Source organism: Phoxinus phoxinus (assembly GCF_949152265.1).
Source record: "Phoxinus phoxinus genome assembly, chromosome: 23".
Taxonomy (NCBI): domain Eukaryota; kingdom Metazoa; phylum Chordata; class Actinopteri; order Cypriniformes; family Leuciscidae; genus Phoxinus; species Phoxinus phoxinus.
In genome coordinates, this window is record NC_136898.1 from 22,848,857 (window position 1) to 22,868,254 (window position 19,398).

A 19,398-nucleotide genomic window follows, 5' to 3' on the forward strand; every position below is an offset into this window, starting at 1 on the left:
CTCTGTCTGTAACCTTTTCAGCCAAACTGGCAAAAGTGATTCAAGCCTGGAAATTGATTCAAAGGACGGTGGAATTGGATTTCCAAACTACAGCACCCTGAATGGATGGATACTGCTGCCTTAAACATGCTTGTTGGGCTAAAGAGATTTCTGAGACATTCTGGCAAGACCTCTAGCAGGAAAAGCCAGTTCAGCTCAACCATTGCGACAATAAGCCATCTGCTATCAACAAAGCTAAAGTAAAAGAGTTTGAGTTAACCAGCTAGACTTTCTTGGTCAATCAGCTTTACAAGTGATACACTGCTGGTCAACAAGCCTCAACATCTGAAATGTATTTTAAACAGCTTTGCTGCGCTAGTCAGAGGACACACGTACTTATCCAGTTGCGTCTGTTTCTGTTTATTTGTAGTCGCAGGACAGTATGGTTTTATACTGTCACTGGAGAGAGTGCTAAAGCTCCTCAGGCCATATTTTTGGTGGCATATATTTGTAGAAATTATAATTCTTTCTAAATGTGATTTACATTTAGAAAGAATGATAATTTCTACAAATATGCCACCGAAAATATGACGTGAGGAGCTTTAGCACTCTCTCCAGTGACAGCCCCAATACAATTATATTTTCAATCAGAAAAAGCCTTTGAAAAACCTCGAGTTGCTTTATTTTATGACATATGCGGAGATAAATATGGATATCAGACAGTCCGGTATAAAGAGTTGAGACGTACTGACAGATAAAATAAAAACATGATTGTGATAGTCTATATGATTTGTCTGATTTCTTCAAGCGCTAATATTTACCATGTTTACCATGCTAATGGTTAGCACACATAGTCTTTTTCAGAGCGTATCAATATTTTTTTCCTTATACGGTGATCAGAATCCACATCGGATCACAAACAGAAGGTATTCAAACATGAAAGTGAGTTTTTATCTAAAATTATTTTAAAAGTATTTAATGCTGATGTTAGCTGGTATGAAGTGATCCGGCGCTGCCGTCTCCAGACTCAGGTAAACTCCGCCTCTGTTCATAAACACTCCTCAAGACCGAGATGGCCCGCTTTGGACCAAGGTATTCGGCGGGCCAAAAAACCCTGGCCGTTGCCCCCGAGGAAGCCCTGATGAGGCCCGATCAAGCCCTGGAAGTAACAGTGGAAACTTGTCTCCCTTGTCGGGCCAGTGATGCATTGTCAGTGAATCTTACATTTGTTGATCATGTATGCTAGCGTTCAAGTGTTTGAGGTCTGTAAGATGTTTTGAAAGAAATTAAAGATGAAAATTCTTTTGAAGTTTTCGAAAAACTTTTGAATGGCAGTGTTCTGCAAAAATTGTGCAAGCGCAATTGGTTTTCATTTGGTTGCAAAATCCAGCTAACACTGATGTTTTATTCAAATACTAAGATTTTTTTTATGTTCTTACTGTTGCTTCCAAAACTGGGTTAAAAAAGAAAAGAAAAGTAATGCCATTCAGCAAAGTGCTTATGAATTTATGGCTGCCTTGGTGTTATATTACAGCTGTATAATTTCCAACTATTATTGCATATTATCTTTGTAAATGAAATAATTATGAAGGGTGGAAATTGTGTGAAACAATTATAATCTGATCAGTTTAATGTAGAAATTATTTAAAACTACATACATTTAAAATGTATACCTGAAGCGGTTGAGAAAAAAAATGGCTTGAAAAGTACCAATCTGAACTAGACCAGGACTAAACCAGGATTAACCACCATAAACTTTGAAATTACTACTATTTCAATCTGGCATTTTCAAGAAGAATTATCTCAGTGGTCAGGCTTCCCTGTTTCCAAAACCATCTATTGTGGAAATCTCAACTAAGTAAAGTCTAGCTTGTTCAGCAGTCATTGTGTTCAGCTAACGTCCTCTGTTTGGTATTCAGGTTCCTAATCAATTGTAGTCCCAATGATGAACCTTTAGCTAATCCATTAGTTTTTTTATGAAGGTATGAGTATCAATATAATGGTAGCATTTCCCGTACACTGGGTAGTCTTGAGGTGTGGTCAATACATTGTTGGGTACACAGTGTTTTAGATTGCTTGCCTGCCATGATCTAATGGGACTCAGGTCTTCCCTACTGATGACATTTGTTCTGGTGTCTTTTGTACTGCATAATGACCTTTCCATTATCTCACAGCACACCAATATTATTTTATACTAATTAACTAATTAATGCATGTCCTGAGGGGATTCTTAATTAGCTCATTCAATCAGCATACCATTCTCTCAATTTCTACTGTACCCCTGGGACCCGATTCACTTCTGGATCCTTCTGACCGTGTGACCATCCCCATTCCAGCTTACTTGTCCTGTCTTGACCTGTCTTCAACTTGTCACCTATGTCCTCAAGCTCTCTGTCCATGTTTTTATAGAACGGGACCTCTTAACATCTGTACGCACCTCCGGCTGTGCTACACCGTCTTGGTCTAGTTTGGACTGTTGCTTTTCCAAGACCTTAATGACTTGAAGGTTAATGATGTGTCCGTCTTCTTGAGCAGAGACTCCTTTCCTTCAGCAGGTTCTGCTTGTGGATTCTTCCTTTCAGGGCATTTTTTTTTTTTTTTTTTTACCTAGGATTTTCTCATATCCCAAAACAGTTTTGCCATGTACCTGTTGCCTTTGGTTTGCCCTCAAAGGTTTAAGCCCTGTGCTTTCTGGAAAACATAGAAGTGGCATTGCCATTGTTAAAAGAATCGAATTGAACTGAGAATATTATAATAATCCAACAACAAAAACTTTTGAGTGTGCAGAAAAACCTTTCTGTGTTTTAATATTTTTGTCTGTATATGTTGCCTGTACTGTGGCAAAGATAAATCCTTTATAAAAATCAAACCTAATAATATATATATTTTTTAAATTGCCTCTAGAATGTTATTGCTCGGTGGTTGCTCTTTAATAGAATAAAGTAAAAAATAAAAAAGACACAACTGATAAAATAGTTAAAGGGATAGCACACCCAAAAATGAAAGTTGTTCAAATTTACTCATCCTCATGTTGATCCAAACAAGTATGAATAGGATAAAGCATCTAGGATGAGTTTGAAAAATAATGTTTTTTGGAAAATTCTAAATGGTGGAAAAATTTATGAAATCAAATCAAAGAACGAAGAAATCTTATTTTGTGTCTAGCCCTCACGGTTAAAAAAATATTAGCATGAACGTGAGTTTTGGCGCTAGAGGGATTGAGTTAGAGACTCCAAAATTGCTCCAAAAATGTTGATGTTCAGACTGTCCTCTATCAGTCTACCAAATTTCATAACTTACCCGTGAGCAGTTCTATGGGCCATAGACTCGAAGAAGAAGAAGAAGAAGAAGAAGAAGAAGAAGAAGAAGAAGAAGAAGAAGAAGAAGAAGAAGAAGAAGAAGAAGAAGAAGAAGAAGAAGAAGAAGAAGAAGAAGACGACGACGACTAACAATTACAATAGGTGTCTATGCACCTTCTGTGCTTGGCCCCTAATTATTTTAGATTAGTGTAAATGTAAAGCATGAAGAAACAACAACACAAGCAAACCACGCACGACACCAAGAGTTTTAAGAGTCCTAATACGGATAAATCTTCACCTGCTGCAATACAAGCCCAGGATGAGTTCAGTGTGGAGTGCACTGTCTCCTGAAGTCCTGAGTGGATCTCATGTTCAGTGATTCAGTGTTTGATTTCAGGTGATGGGGACTTATTATCTGAAACAGTGCAGGTTGGCTGCTTATCCTCTGGGGTGTATCGATCCAGCAAGCTCTCTGGGACAGCTAGACCATTCTATTCTTACTGATGCATTTACTCTATCTCTCTCTCTCTTCCTCTAGCCCTGCGCGTTCTGCCTTTGTGCTTTCTTCATCCTTGAGAGCATTATGTTACAACATTGACTGTGGAAAGCATCAGTGTGACAGCTCTTACTGTCAAGTCCTGAAGAACAATGCATACATTTAGAGATCGGTCGACCGGTTTATTTTGGCCGATCTCTGTACCAGACTTGCATACAAACTGCATCGCAATTATTTCCCAAAACTATTTTGTTTTTGGCTCGAGGTCATGGGTTCAAAGGACCCTAGGTTGATTTTACTCCGAACCATCTCTTTAAATGTGTATTAAACTAATTGAATTAAACTAGCGTTTTTTGCTCCTGTACCTTAAATTATCTCTATTATGATTGGCTAATTTCTGTGCAGTAATGTATTTCATACTGTTGTTCAACAGGTTTGGCCATGTATTCTTTCGGTGATGTGTTCATTTCATTAACTTATGACATCAATACCACGATTTCTGAAGGACTTATATTTGCAACTTATAATAAGATAGTCTAAGTAGTGTTGGGTGAGAGTTTGTGTTAGAGTACTTACATTATTACAGTGCCTTATTTTAAATATAGACTATATTTATTCAGTCACCCCTGACAAATACTTCAGCAATGACTCAAGCTGTGCATCACGGTGTGATTTCGATTTCCTGAATTTAACTTAAACAAGGATCGGTCCACTCGTTGTATCTGTGAATTACTAGAAAACAAAGAAACAATACCTCAGTGTTACGTTCAATATTCATTGAGTAGCCTATTACTGTAAATGTGACACTGTACCAGCAACATTTGTAAGCAGAATAGGCTGAGGGCAATTTCACTCCACAGCTTTTGATGTGAGAGTTTTGTTAAGGTAATTTTGTTGGCTATACAATTAGGCGAAATTGTAAAGGTTTTCATGATTTGAATACACTTTTGGTTTGAATAATAAGTTTGCTAAAGATTGTCATTTGACTAATAAAAAAGTGTTAAGACAGATACTTGTACAATATCTATAACATTTTAAGTTTTACAGGTTAGAAATTGTTTATTTTTACGTCAATTCATGATTTTTGCATTTATTATTATTGGTTAATGTTAATTTCTGCATATAGGCCTAGTGTCCTATATTTAGTGTAATTATTGTGAACAGCATTTTTTTGTTTTAAAATGTTTTAGAAATGATTAAATGTTGTTCTTTATTGCTATGATATTGCTGTACTATATTGGTGCATATAAATGATAATGTAATAATAGCGTTTTTTCTTTTCTTTTTTAAACCGTGATTTTTACAAAATTGTAATACTTGCGTTAACTATCTTAAATATATTTGGCTACTGAGTCTGTTTAGTTGAAAATAACCTGAAATTACCCATTTTCTTGAAATTTCAGAGCAAATATCATGAAAAACCTGCAAAATATCAATACTTTTTGTAAAGCTTTTCCAGCCATATTAACTACCAACGATAATGAGTCATTTCCTTGTTATGCATTTCTCATCTACCGATCTCAAAAAGCGTTTTTGGTGAGAATAGCTTGCATCTTTCACACTCCTTTTGAATGGAACTTTGCAGCTGACTGATACAAGTGTGTGTGTGTGTGTGTGTGTGTGTGTGTGTGTGTGTGTGTGTGTGTGTGTGTGTGTGTGTGTGGCTGGCTGGCTGGCTGTAAAAAAACATGAATTAAACAGTTGGCGTCTTCTACTCATGAATTGTACTTGGATACAGTGGTGTACAGTCGATGCTATGTATGATGTTGTTCACAATGATGATGCAAACATCGGAAACAATCACACCAAGTGTGAAAATACCCTGTGAGTGACTCTAACTGTTTTTCACACGTTTCCATCGCTTCCGTCTTTGCTGTTGACTCTCTATGAGCTCATTAAGCCGAGCACATTAAATGAAGCATTTGTGAACCGTCTGGTGATAGTTTCTATTTCTGCCCTTCATTAATCCTTCAAAAGATGTTGACGGTGACAAAAAACATTCCCCAAACAACTTTGAGCTTTGCGCTTTGTTCACCAAGTATATCATCAAATTAGTTATGCGAGAAAGGCGTAACTCGATGCTGAACTTGATGAAAGTGCTTGACTTTCATTGTCTTATAATGCATTATTGAGGGGGAAAAAATGCTATTTGTGGTCCGTTGAGGATAAAAGCTGCTGACAAGTGGATTCATTGGAGAATTCGATGTGGGTTGCAGCTTGCAGGTTGTGCATGGGGTGTAAACGTGAGCGTTCTTGCAGAGTTGATTCTGAAAGCGTATGCAGGTGTGCTAATGTGTCAGTGACACTCATTGTTTCGTCTTAATTGCATTAATTTATTTTGGAAAAAAACCCATCAAAAATTCAATAATGCCTTGAATACACCTTTTCTATTTAATTTTCGTATTAAAATTCAGCCTAAAGTTGCGATATTTGTAAGGTACTTTGTATCTTATCTTATTTTTAAGATAATTATTCAAATTTACACACGCACATATTCAAACAGATACATTAAAACTTTTACCTCACATTTTTGTAGTCATTACATTTAAAAGTTTCTTTAAAAAGGTATGTTATAATGTGAAATTTGATGGTTTGAGAGAGGTTTTGTGCTGGTCAGGCTAAACGACCAGTTTGGCCAAGGCTGGAAAACAAGCTTGAACCAATTGACTGTTCGCAAAGACCCGCCCCCCTTCGTTACTGTCGCTATGTCCGACAAGCTACGCCGCTCTCACGCCACACCATGTTCTCACACAGTGAAAAATACATCGCAGAGCAGAGAGGACACTGACAACACACCGACAGACAGGACAGACCAGGTTCGTGAACCGATCATCTCTTCCTTCTAGTTCATTTATAGCATCAAATTATCCCATGTTAATCTACTAACTCTCCTGACTGCTTTGTCCGACAAAATGGCGGATGGCAAAGTATGATTGGTCAGATAACCTGTCAATCAAGCTCCCAGCGAAGGGTCAATTGAGAGCACTAAACTTGGAAGAGTGGTTCAAGTGGCTCTTTTCAGCAGGGCAGGCATACGCTGTAAAAATAATAAAGTTGTAGTAAAAGATAAACTGTAAAAACTTCCATTGTCTGACAAACTTTTTTATTAAGGTTGATTGGACTATTGAATGTAGAAAAAGTTGACATTACTCAAAAATGTAAATAAAATTTCCGATAATTTAGGGGCTGTTTACACAATATAGTTTTCAACTAAAAACGTTTTTTTTTTTTTTTTGCGTTTTGGGTTCCTGAAAATGCAAACTTTTGAAAACGGGTTTAAAAGTGCAAGTTTTTGAAAACAGGTCTCCGTGTAAACAGCAACAACGCGAATCTCTGAAGACGATGACGTCATGCACATCCACATAATGTGTTCAATCTATAGTGTTTCATCGCCATCTACTGGCCTGGCAGCAGAATACAGGGGTTTTTAGTCGTTTTCGCGGATACATGTGAACGGGGATCGTTCTGAACGCAGAAAACTCAAAGGAAAAACCTCTCCGTTTTAAGCGTATTGTTGTCGAGTAAACGTACCTTTAGTGTGAGTATATCCTAATTACTTTATCCAACTTACAGGCTGCTGAGCATACTCCGTTTGATCACTAATGATGAAACATTTTGTTTTTGGTCAAGGGGAATTGTGACGACACATATTTGTTATTCGGAATTAATAGGTGCTTTTCTGTGAGGTTTTCTTCCATTTCAGTGAGTAAACAACATCCAGCAGTAGCTCTATATAACCTTTTCAGTTTGCTGATATACAAGTTAAGAAAGTTCTACATTTTTGAGTTGATAGAAATTATTGTATTATTACAACTTGAATTGTTAAGTTGATACTGGTTGCCTCAAGTATTTTGAGCTTTCTTAACTTCTTTTACAGTGCACAGCCAGAGCATTCTTGCTCTATTCATCTGAGTGCATCTGCTTGTTCAGCTTCAGCTGCCCCTATACCAGTCACTAAGGCATTCAAATTGAGCCCAGTGACCCAAATGATGACAACAAAAGTATGCATGCCATCTGTTTCAGACTCCATTTGATGTATCATGCCCCATTCACTACACCTACAAGCATAGCAACTCAGAGAAACTCATCAGATTCCGTGTTGATAGTATAACCCCCACTGTTTTTGTAACTCGCTTTTTCTCATCACTTGCAGTTATAGGTGCGTTCTCCTCTAAAGACACCAAAGAACAGTCCCGTCCCTCAACTTTTCTGTTTTTCATTCCCATCTAGCCATGATAATTCATCAAAGTGAAGCTAGCATTGTGTTCACGTGAGGCCTTGCTTGAAAAGAGGGCATTGGCGGACGCAAAACAGAGAACCCACATATGTCAAATGGCAAAGTCTGTGCATTAATCTTCACGCCTCCATCTGCATGCGCAGAGGTGTTTGTTGGAGAAACTGGGTCAGGAAATCCACAGTTGTTAGAATTAACCTTTGTTATCAGCTCTCACTCCTCTTACAACTCAGAGTCAACCAAATGCAACTAATAGTTGCTATGATACCAATGCAAAACAATGCATAAAAAAAATGCAACTTTAGAGGTCAATAGCCATCCTCCAGACTGATAGATGATACAGCGTTTGCTAAGTATACACAATTAGCAGTTTCTAAATGAGCCATCGAAGGTCACATTCCATGTCAAGTGCATATTAATATATTTTATGTCGTATTTAGGAATGTCATCACAATTAATGAATGTTGCTTGAATTATGCTCATCAGGAGATGCATAAAAGAAAATGCCTGTGATGTTTGAACACGCCGCCATTCTGAGCCTCTGCTCCTCGAACTGCAATGTAGTATTGAAATAAAGTACACTTTGAGATAAATTGTGCAAAGATAATTACGTTTTAATATCACCATAAATGCCACGACTGTATATGTAGTCATAATATTAGTGCAATTACTGTACATGATCTAATGTCTCTGTTTGCATGTGTGGCAGCGGCGGTAAATCTACTGATAGATTGCCCTCTTAGATTCCAAGCTTCTGTGTGTGTGCTCGGGTTGTGCACGATGAAGCAAACACTGAAGTGAAATGGTTGTTTCCAAAAACTAATGCTTGCAATAAGTTTTAATTTCCTGTGTGGGTTAGCAGCTGTCTGGTGGCCCTTAAAACAGAAGCTCAAAAACGAAATTCTTAAAATGTAATGATTACTTCCCCGAAAGAAGAGAGAAGTCAATTTAGTGTTGTTTACACAACACCTTTTTATGCGTTTTGGTCATTCGTTTACACGACAACGCTGTTTTTGGGGGCCTGAAAATGCAAACTTTTAAAAAATCGGGTTTCAAAGTGCACGTTTTTGAAAACTGTCTCCATATAAACAACAAAAACTTGAATCTGTGAAAACGATGACGTCATGCACATGCGTATTACATGTTCAGTCCATTGTGTTTCATCGCCATCTAATGGCCTGGCAGCAGAATACAGCGCTTTTAGTTTCACCTGAACGGGGATAATTTTGACAATGGTGTCGTCTGTATGCGGAAAACTCAAAGGAAAAACTTTAAGCATATTTAGGCACAAATAACCAAGCGTTTTAAGCATACCGGTGTTGTGTAAATGTACCCTTAAGGGGGTCGCACACTGGACAACTCGAGGTATCGCACACCGGACGTGCACTTTCTCAGTTTAAGGCCAGCAATATTGTTATGTTTAAGGACATTATGGAATTAAGATAATGTCTGTACTATGTTTTGATTGTACTGTACAACTAAATACAATCGTTGCTAAGTCTGCAGTCTGAACACTTTACCTCAGAGCGTCCGTTAACAGTAACTGAATGAATTGAGAATATCACCTGAAAATCCGATAACATCAGCAATTTTCCTTCAAGCAGCTGATTTCTGTGAATGAATGTAAAACTAAATGTATATTGCAGCACAGAGTTAAGTCTGTATATACATTAACAACGATTTGAGACAAATAAATGTAAATTTAATATAAAACTATGTAAGTGGCGCGGCAGGATTTTGAACACGGTCCTGAACCATTGCTGGGCGCCGCGGACAGACGCCAAATGGCGCCGCCGGTGTGTGTACACTCATAGAGAATAATGTGTTCAAATTTTAAAAATCTGGCGCTGCGCTTCTCGTCCGGTGTGCGACCCCCTTTATTTCTGAAAGTGTGAGAGACAATTCTTCCCAGTTATAATGATTGTGATGCCGTTGTGCGTACCATTAAATGTTACCTATGTGTTGCACTTTGTCTGGGGTGTCCAATCCTGCTCATGGAAGTCCACTAATTTATAGAGTTTAGCTCCAGTTTCAAATAAACACGTTTGAACAATAATCAAGGTCTTCAGGATGAGAATAAACTTCTAGGCAGGTGTGTTAGAACAAGTTGGAGCTAAACTCTACCGGACAAAGAACCCCCAGAAGCAATACTGGACACCCTTGCATCTGGTAGTCCTAAAATGTTCCTGCTCATGGCGGACAGAAAAGATGAGAAATTGCAATGTCCTCTCATGCGGAACCAATCGAGATCAGAGCTGAAGGTGAGGAACTCAAAACGTAGCCATGCTTAACAGATGATGGGGTTGGACTTTGCTTGCAAAGGTGGCAGCAAGATCCTGCAAGGTATCACCTAAAAAACACTATGCCTCTGGAAACATTCTCTAGTTGGAGAAAGCAGCCGAATGCTCTTTTCTTCAAACAGACCTGTTATTCCAGTGACACTCACGAACAGGTCCTCCCTTTCCGGACAGATTAGCCCTGAGTGTTATCCAAACAAGACTTGCACGTTGTTTTCCTTGCGAGTGGCAGTGTCTGGTGAGTAGCGTGCCACCTGTGGGAGCAAGGAGAAGGGCCACTAAGCAGGGCAATCACGCCGGGATTACCCTGAGGTAACGGGAGAATTTGGATGAAGTCACGGCAGCCTTTGGTCGTCCTGCAGTGAGAGGCTCCAACTCTGGGTGTGAGTTTAGGGAGGTGTTGGAGAAAGGAATTGGAGAGATGAATACAACGGAGGAAAAGGAGGTGGGATAGATAAGGGATAAGCACGGGAAAACACAAGAGCATAAGACTGTGTTATGAAAGGTTTTCTCATGGGGAGTAATAGTGTGGAATACAAAGCAGGCTTGTCACAGTAGAGTCTGTTGGGCTGCCAGAATGTGTACCCTTCGCAAACGAGAGCATCCCGTAGCAAACAGTTGCAGTTTCCTGTCTGCTGTCACTCCGCAAGTCTCGACTGCTCTCTCTAGAGAATCTGTAGTAAAGGTATGATAAGGTCTCGATCAAATGGCTTTGCATCAGAGATGAGTTGTAAACTCACAATCAATATACACCTGAAAAGATGAGAATACCACAGAGAATTTGTCAAAACCAGAGTATACATGTATCAGCCAAAACCTCAAATTAACAAGAAACTGTTACCAGATTTTAAAGACCACATACCACCTAGAATGTTTTATAAAATGTCTCTCCTTTTTTGTTTTTTTTGTTGTCTTAATTGAAATATGTTTTAAGGCACTTTTTGTTCAACCCATGCATTACGATAAATTAAAAATAACTTGAAAAGTAGGAATAACTACTAGTCTTAACATGACTGACCAGTCATCTGTCAACCATATAGTTGATCAATGTGGTAAACTGTTTAATTTTATGTTTATCTAAGTGATGAATTTTGAGATATAGACTCTCAGAAAGGGTTTTGAAAAAAGGTATATATATATATATATATATATATATATATATATATATATATATATATATATATATTTATTTATTTTTTTGTTCAAAAGACGTTTTGTTCTATTTAATATTGCAATGGATTTAGACATTTTTAATATCTGGTTTCCAGCATAATTAATAATCTATTATGACACACATACATTTATTTTCATACACTCGTTCTATTCCCTCATTATAATCCTAATTTTCACTTTATTACTTTGCAGATTACAAAATATTATGAAATTTGTTTTAATTAAATTAAATACAAGTCTATTATAATCAAACCACTTTTTTAAGACCATCAATTACATTTCCACTGTATTCAGAAACAGTTCCAAAATGTTTCCCCGAACAATATAAATGTGTATCATCTGCAAACAGAGCAATTTTAAAAAATGTAGACACTTAACAAATATCATTCATTTATATACAGTACAAACAATATGGGGCCTAGCTCCGAACCTTGAGGAACACCATAAGTGACTTTTATTAGATCCGATTTAACATTATTTATTTGTAAAAATGTATATCTATCATCAATGTAACCTCTTAACAATGAGAGGGCTTTTCCTCTTATACCATCCTTTCACCCTTTTCACTTTATAGTTATATCTCTCCTGTTTCATCATTAATAAGCCGTGATCAATAGTTTCAATTTTTTTTTTTTTTTTTGTAAGTCTAGGAACACTCCACAGTATATTCCTTACCATCCATTGCAGTGGAAATCTCTTCTACCAGTTCCAGCACTGCCATTGAGGTTGACTTATTTGCTCTAAAGCCATACGGATGTTCACTCAGTATTTTGTGTTTATTTGTAAAATGATCAAGCCTGCACACAAATCATCATTGTTGCATCATCATTTACACTGCAAACATGCAATGCATTGCTAAACTTGCAGTGTAGACAAGCTGTGAAGCTGTCCGGATGTTAAATATTCCTCTTAGAAGTCTTTAATTTCATCCCCTTTAAATCAAATCACTATCAAAGCAGTACTTTTGTTACAAATTCACCCCTTTCAACAAAAAAATCAAGACAATCACCTTCAGACTTCAGATCGCCTGCTGTGAACAATGTTCTCTCTCATTATTATGCATAATCCATTTTTGTGAGGACTATGACAGTGCAATACAATATTTTGGTCCTGATGCATCTGATTGGTGCTTAATAATTGTAACCCTAAATCAGCCGAATTGTAGAGGTTGTCCTTGAGATGATGAAGTAGTGGTTTACACCTAACCTTGTCACTAATCAACTTTGAAAATATATATTTTTTTTTGTTCCCTTGTTCCCTTTTATGGGGAATATAGAAATATTCTTGATTGTAGTTCACCAGAGACTGTATAATCCAGTGGTCCAGAGAGAGCTTGTAAACACCTTGGTCAAAGGGATGTTTCTAATCAGAAAAAAATGATTTATCTTTCTTTCTGAGACATGCCTCGGCCTGACATGATAAATGATCTAAAAGTGCTATTTTGGCGGGCACACTGGCATCCTCTCAGAAATGCTTTGTGATCCCTTCAGCATTGCAAGGTTTTTACATCAGAGTACATACTTTGCAGTCATCAAATTCCAGTCGCAAGGATTTCCTCTTTTGACATAAACACATCAGCATCTAAAAAAGACACTTTGCTTCAGGATTGATTGGGGAAATGATAACAACGGCTGAGCAAATGGAGACAAATTACGGCAAGCATTGTTGGTGCTCTGAGTACCTGTCAAAACAGACGTAAAAAACGAGCGGCAGGATTCGTTCTGACCCTTACCGGAGCTCGTTCCTTCCCTCTCCCTCCTGCTGCCACCCTGCGAGGAGAATGGGAACGGAGAAGGAGCGGTTGTTGGTTTTAGGCCTCAGTGTACTTCCTGTAAACTATGGGAGTGCTTTGTAATGACATCCAGGTATGTTTGCTCTTCATTTTGCACGGCTCATCTGTGATCAGCGCTGGAGGACATGTGTGCCGGTGGAGATGGAGTAAGAGAGGGAGGCGTACAGCAAGCAGATTTCAATCCTTCCTGATGAGGAGGACAGGGGGCCGCAGACACAGGCCTGCCACGGGATGTTTACATTCCAGCAGCAAGGCCACGCAATTCCCTCATTCAAAGCAGAGCCGAGGTAGAGCGGCGGAATAAATGTGCAAGTAATCTGGGTATAAAGGAGTGTTTTCTCCAAGGGCCCGGGGCCAATGCAGCAGGTTCATGCCATCTACTTCATTCTGAGAATGAATTAGATATTAGAAAATAATTGCAGAGTCGCCAGACAGCAAAGTGCTCTTGAAACTTAATTTTACAATCGGTTTATTTCTGCCATACTATATTTTATAGTCCACATCAGTTGTTAGTCTGTGTTTACAAATATTTATAGGCTAGAGGACTTTATAACATGCCATTGGCACTACAGGAATAGCATCAGTGACTTACCTGAAGACTCCAGAACATCATCAGTCGATTGGGTATGCTTTTTGATTTGGCTTGTTACCATTGAACATTTCACTCTAGAATATCTTGGCCCATGGTCATCCATCAAATATGAATGAAACCTTGGTTGGTGTATGTCTGTTTTTACGCTGTGAATTTACACTGCGCGCATTGAGTTGGACTGCATAATTTTTTGCAAGCACATCTTGAGAAAATCTTAGTTGTACTGCAGTGTTTAGCCTATTTTTTTTCTTCCAAGCCATGATCTTCACAGAATTAAATTAGAGTGCTCTGACATGAGACAACGTAATAAAGCTACAAGAAATTAATCACATTTCTCCAGCTACGTCTGCATCAAGCTGAATTTGTCACACGCTTGGTTTTGTCATTGGTCCAAAATCCCAACAAATAGCTGTGGAAGTCAGAATTAACAACTTCCTTCTTGGAAAAATACAACATAACATCACATAAACTCAGACTTCCAACTTGGAAAGTGATGCACAACTTTTTCAAGGAAATGCACAACTTTTTCGTTTACCCCCAGATGCGCGAGTATGACATCATGCAAACATGAGAGCGCTCAGGTACACAGTGATCATTCTCATTTTGGCACACAGAATGTATTCCTGTGCCTGTTTAGCAAAATGTTTCCAGTGACAGGCAATGATTGCATTTATCCTCTGTTTGCTTTAATAAATGTACTGCATTTATAATTTGGTTTCTGGGGAATCTTACACTTGTTTTTGTTTTTTTCCAACAATATCTTTATTTTCAATCTTACACTTGTTAAGCTAACAATAGCTTTGCTATTTTGTTAATCTTTTGAACATCAGCACTTACAATATAATGGCCAATGGAACACACACCTTTATGATTGGAAGTAGGTGAATATAAATATCCCACATCAACTTTGTATGAAACGCAGCATTAAACATTAAGTATGTTCTGATTGGCTGTTGCATATATACTTTCAGTGAAGACTTGACACTTCAAACGCCCGGTTGATTGGGACACGGTGTAAGACTAGACCAGCTCCCTGCATACTTCGCAATCATGATAATCACAGCATAGCATCAATGCCACCATAGTAACACATGGTTCAATTGCTGCAATAGTCTTATGCTGCCATAACCATGCTCTCGATAGGCTGTCTTTTAATACTTGTGTGATTCCTGAAATTCCCAACCTTGCACCAAATCAATGACATGAACACAGCAAGCGCAGCCCCATATATCTGCACAGCCTGTCAGCGGCAGCTAGATTTCAGCTCCACATGTGGAATGCTAAGGATGTATGTTACTGTGTATTAGCAAATGAAGAGGAGGGGGGTGCTATTGCTGTGGAGTGCATTTCTGAGATTAGGATCCAGTTCAATCAGGGTTGCCTTTGTGTATTAGGGCTTTGGGTGCGAGTGGGATGGGGTGCTTTAATCTCCTCTGGTGCCGATTTGCATTGGAGCGTTGCCTCATGCTGCTCTCCATCACAAGGGGCTGTTGAGTTGTACATCCTGTTTCATCTCCTCTGGCAGCCTGCTCATGTGTCTGGGGAAACAAAGTGAGACTGAGTTTCTGTCAAAAGTTCCATTGTGCATTGAATTGGGAAAATAATAAGCCATTATAAAAAAAAAAAAATCAGAACGATGCAAGGCCCACATCATTACATCCTAGTATATTTTTTCTTCTGACTAGTGAAGATATGAAAAAATGATATATAGTGATGTTATAGAGATTTTAGAGTTGAATGACATTGTTAGACATGACACTGAGCAGAATAATACGACCAATATTAAATAATGTTCATATAGTTTCACATTGCATAAACAGTATAGAATAACATGACCTGAATCTTGACCTGGGCCAAAACGTAAAGTTGTCCCCCTCTTATCAGTGGCCCTGTATGTATGTATGTATGTATTATAATATGAATTGTGGGCTGTTTATGCTTTGTTCTCAAAAAAATGCATCCATTAAAGATCAATTTATGATCTTTGTATAAAATTCAGCTGGTGGGAGTAGAGCAGCGATTTTACAATGACCCTGAGCTTGGCTCCAGCAATGGATCAACCATTAGCTTTGAACATGGTTTGAGCAATAGTTCCATCTCTAAAATTTGACTGGATAATCATTCATTTTAGTTAGTATACTTAGTATATACCCATTTAGGGGTTTTCGTAGGTCACAAGCTAAAGCGAAACTTGTGTTGGTCTTCAACTAGATAGTCTTTGAAGCATGTGGTGCATCACGGGAGGTCTGGGAGGAGAGAGAAAATCAGGAACAGCGCCAGTGGCTAGGAGTAAGCAAGCATCCCCCCTGACAAGTGTAAGAAAATAAACCAAGTAGCCAAACCCACATTCCCAATGTAGAGCGTCTAAGCCCAGGAGCCCAATGATGAAGCTGTCTGATCCATGTAGTACCAATCTGATACTTTTGTAATCCTATTGACCTTTGCAGACTATGGAGCATTTCATGACCTTTGTTTGTGTGAAAATCCCTCTGTGTTACAATATAATATCAGCCAGGGATGGAAAACTTCCATATGCCACAGTACTACCCAGCCCACCCGCAGCCTGGAGGCTTGAATGCGATGAGTCCCTGTAAACTCTGGCAGCTCTGAAAGCATGCTAATGCCATGAAACCAAAGATGGAACGGCATATTCATGATTTGGAGGAATCAAATGTAAAATTTTAAGACTCAGGCAATGAAAGTCATTGACCTTTTTGAAAAATGGGGGTAATACAAGTATTTTCAAGCTGGTTTATTGTGGTCAGTGATGGTTTGAAGCAGGTAAAGCTGGTTGTTGAAGTTCTACTGGTTAAGTTAGTTAAGAACCCTCTTGAGACAGCAGAATACCAGCATCCCATATTGGCCACCAGTATCACAAACGCGACAACTGTTTTTTGTAGGGACTGTCCTGCATGAAACTTTTGTTTGCACTGTGTACTTTCACAAAACAATATTCTGAGATAGTTAGTTATAAATTGTTAGTTCCAATGTCTTGTGTGATAGTTTGAGAACAAAGGACACTCATTAACACAGACAGCTTCTGTTTGCAGAGCCAATTAACTTCTTTGTGCTTTTGCCGCATATTTCAGAAGGACAGCTGTTCCTCATCTAGCCAGGAGTTCTAGTTGTCCGTCCGGTCCTCTATTGGCCAGTCTAGAATTCCCTCCACAAGCAACACTGCATATGTCCTGCTCATAAACCTTTAGCACTTCCATGTGGGTGTAAAGTCCCTCTCCTCTCATCTCTACATGACGCCTCCGCTAACCTCTGTGGCCAGTTTACATCTACATTATTAAGTGTCAGTTTGACAACTGCTTTAAACTCCAGCCATATTTCCCCCTTCCATTCTATTGCTAACGGGACCTTCAAACTCATTGCCCTTGAAACTGCACGTTCACTTGCATGCATTGGAAATTGTTTGGCTTCTGTAGTTGGGTTTGTTTAAAGAAATATGTTTGGAGCTTTTGACATGTTGAGCCATGATGTTATTGTGGGTAGTGAAAGTTTAAGGGCAACTCCTGGAATCAAACTTGATGCTTTTTGGCAAAAGACTTCTATCCTAAAGATAAAATGTGGTTGAATTGAATTGAATTGCCAATTCTATGCCACCATGTGGCACAATGAAGCAAACCTAAGATCTGATAAGGCTGTAAAAGAAGTACCTGCTAATTGCATAATGGGATAGGCATTCTGAGCTATCGAAAGGTAGCAGATATGAGGGATTGTTCTTGGGCTTTGTTGTGTCGTGCCAATGCGCCACCGTTCACTCGCCCTATCGGTGCCTTCCCGCAGCTTCAACAGATAAGCAGGCAGGAAACAAGAAATGGATTTATTTGATGCTCCATAATAGCACGGTCTGGAAAAAGTGGGCAGACAAGTGAGAGGCAACCCCTTAATGAGAATCCTCAAAGGGAACAAGGCAGAGGGCAAAGCAATGACTCCCATATTAAAGATATTTAGAGAGGAGATATTTCACAAGCTTGCACAACTGAGATTCCCCACAAAGCATCGTCTTCTGAGGGTTTCTCAAAAAAAAAAAAAAAAAAAAAAGCTATAAAATGACCTTTTTGAATTCAGGTATTTACCCTCCTCACAATTCTTCTTTTTTTTTTTGATATCTAACATATGTTTGAGAATGGTGATAATAATGTTTGTTCCATGGACACAATTCAATCGGTTCAAAGAAATGATATGGGGGGAGTTGTATTGAATATAAAACATCATGAATGCATGCAATACATTACATTTTAATTGAACGTGAAGAGAATATAATTACCCCTTTTTTAAAGTTGAAAAAAAATCTATAGAATGGTAATCAGGATGATGAAATCAGCAGACATTCAAGTTAGTTCACAGTACAAGGTGACCGGAGATTTTTCTTTGAGCTAAGACTGACGAAAGCGATGCCTAACTTATTCAAAATGTTCTTCTACTCCCATTCTGTCACTTTAAAATGATAGATCACATTATAAAGTGTCCTGTTTGGATATAAAAGTGTGTGTTTTTAAAAGTGTTAAGTTTTTGGTTGCTTGGCAGACATCAAATCAACTTATCTGTAGCAACATTGGTGCTATCAAAGATATTAATATAATATTTTTTACAATTGTGTCATTGCTTATAAGCTTATAAGGTATGATCTGTAAAGATAGAAACATGTTTTCTCCAAGCAGGAAATTTGCAGTCAAATTTGCGACTGCATGTCACGCTATCTACTGAACGAATCCTAATGGGCACGTCTGTGTTATAGCAAACATTCGCCGCTGTCACCGTCCTCCTCTCTTGAACGCAACAGCCTTTCTCTTTCCATTCTACTCAACACTGCTGCATCACAGGCTTTGACATCGGAGTAAATGTAAAATTCATGGATTTGGTTTGCCCAGAGCGTGTGGATTAAGCTACAGGGGTAGTTAGTCAGGTCAGTGGAAGAAAGAGAGATTGCTTTTTCCGACCCCTGTGCATTGTCGGAGTCACGACGCCGTAATGAAAGTCAAAGAGGAGCATTGATGTTTTCTCCGAGTTGTGTTTGTTTGCCTGTTTGTGTATTCTGAACCTTCCTTTTTCTTATGTTTCTTTCATTGTGGCAGCTGTCGCATGACGGCGGACATCTATAGGGCATTACTCGTGGTTGCGACATGAAGAAATGTATTTTCGTTTGATGTCAAAGCCCATAACAACACGCCTTAGGGTGTGAAAAAGATTACGTAGAAAAACAACCACATCTTCCTTTTCTTGTGAAAAACATGGTAATGACCGAACTGATTTTAAGTAGAAAAATAAACAGACCTGCTATTTTCTCATCTTAGGCAAACCAAAAAACAATTGTGTTCGATATTCTTAGCCAAAATACATTCATTCATAGATTTTTTTTTTTCACTCACAATCTCAAATAATTCAATGTGACAAACACAATCTTTCAAGAGTCTCTCCTCACATTTTTTTTCGCACATAAACATCACCAACGTGCCCTGTCTAAAACACAACGGTCAAAGATTGGTCATTTAAGGTCATAACAGGTATTGGTAACGCTTTACAATAA

The 19,398-nt window shown here is 38.4% G+C and overlaps 1 protein-coding gene across 1 annotated transcript in view; it reads left to right on the top strand.

Annotated features, from left to right (window-relative positions):
* cntfr (ciliary neurotrophic factor receptor) overlaps positions 1-19,398 on the top strand; it is a 187,600-nt gene that overhangs the window by 77,430 nt on the left and 90,772 nt on the right. The gene's annotated exons all lie outside the window — the stretch shown is intronic.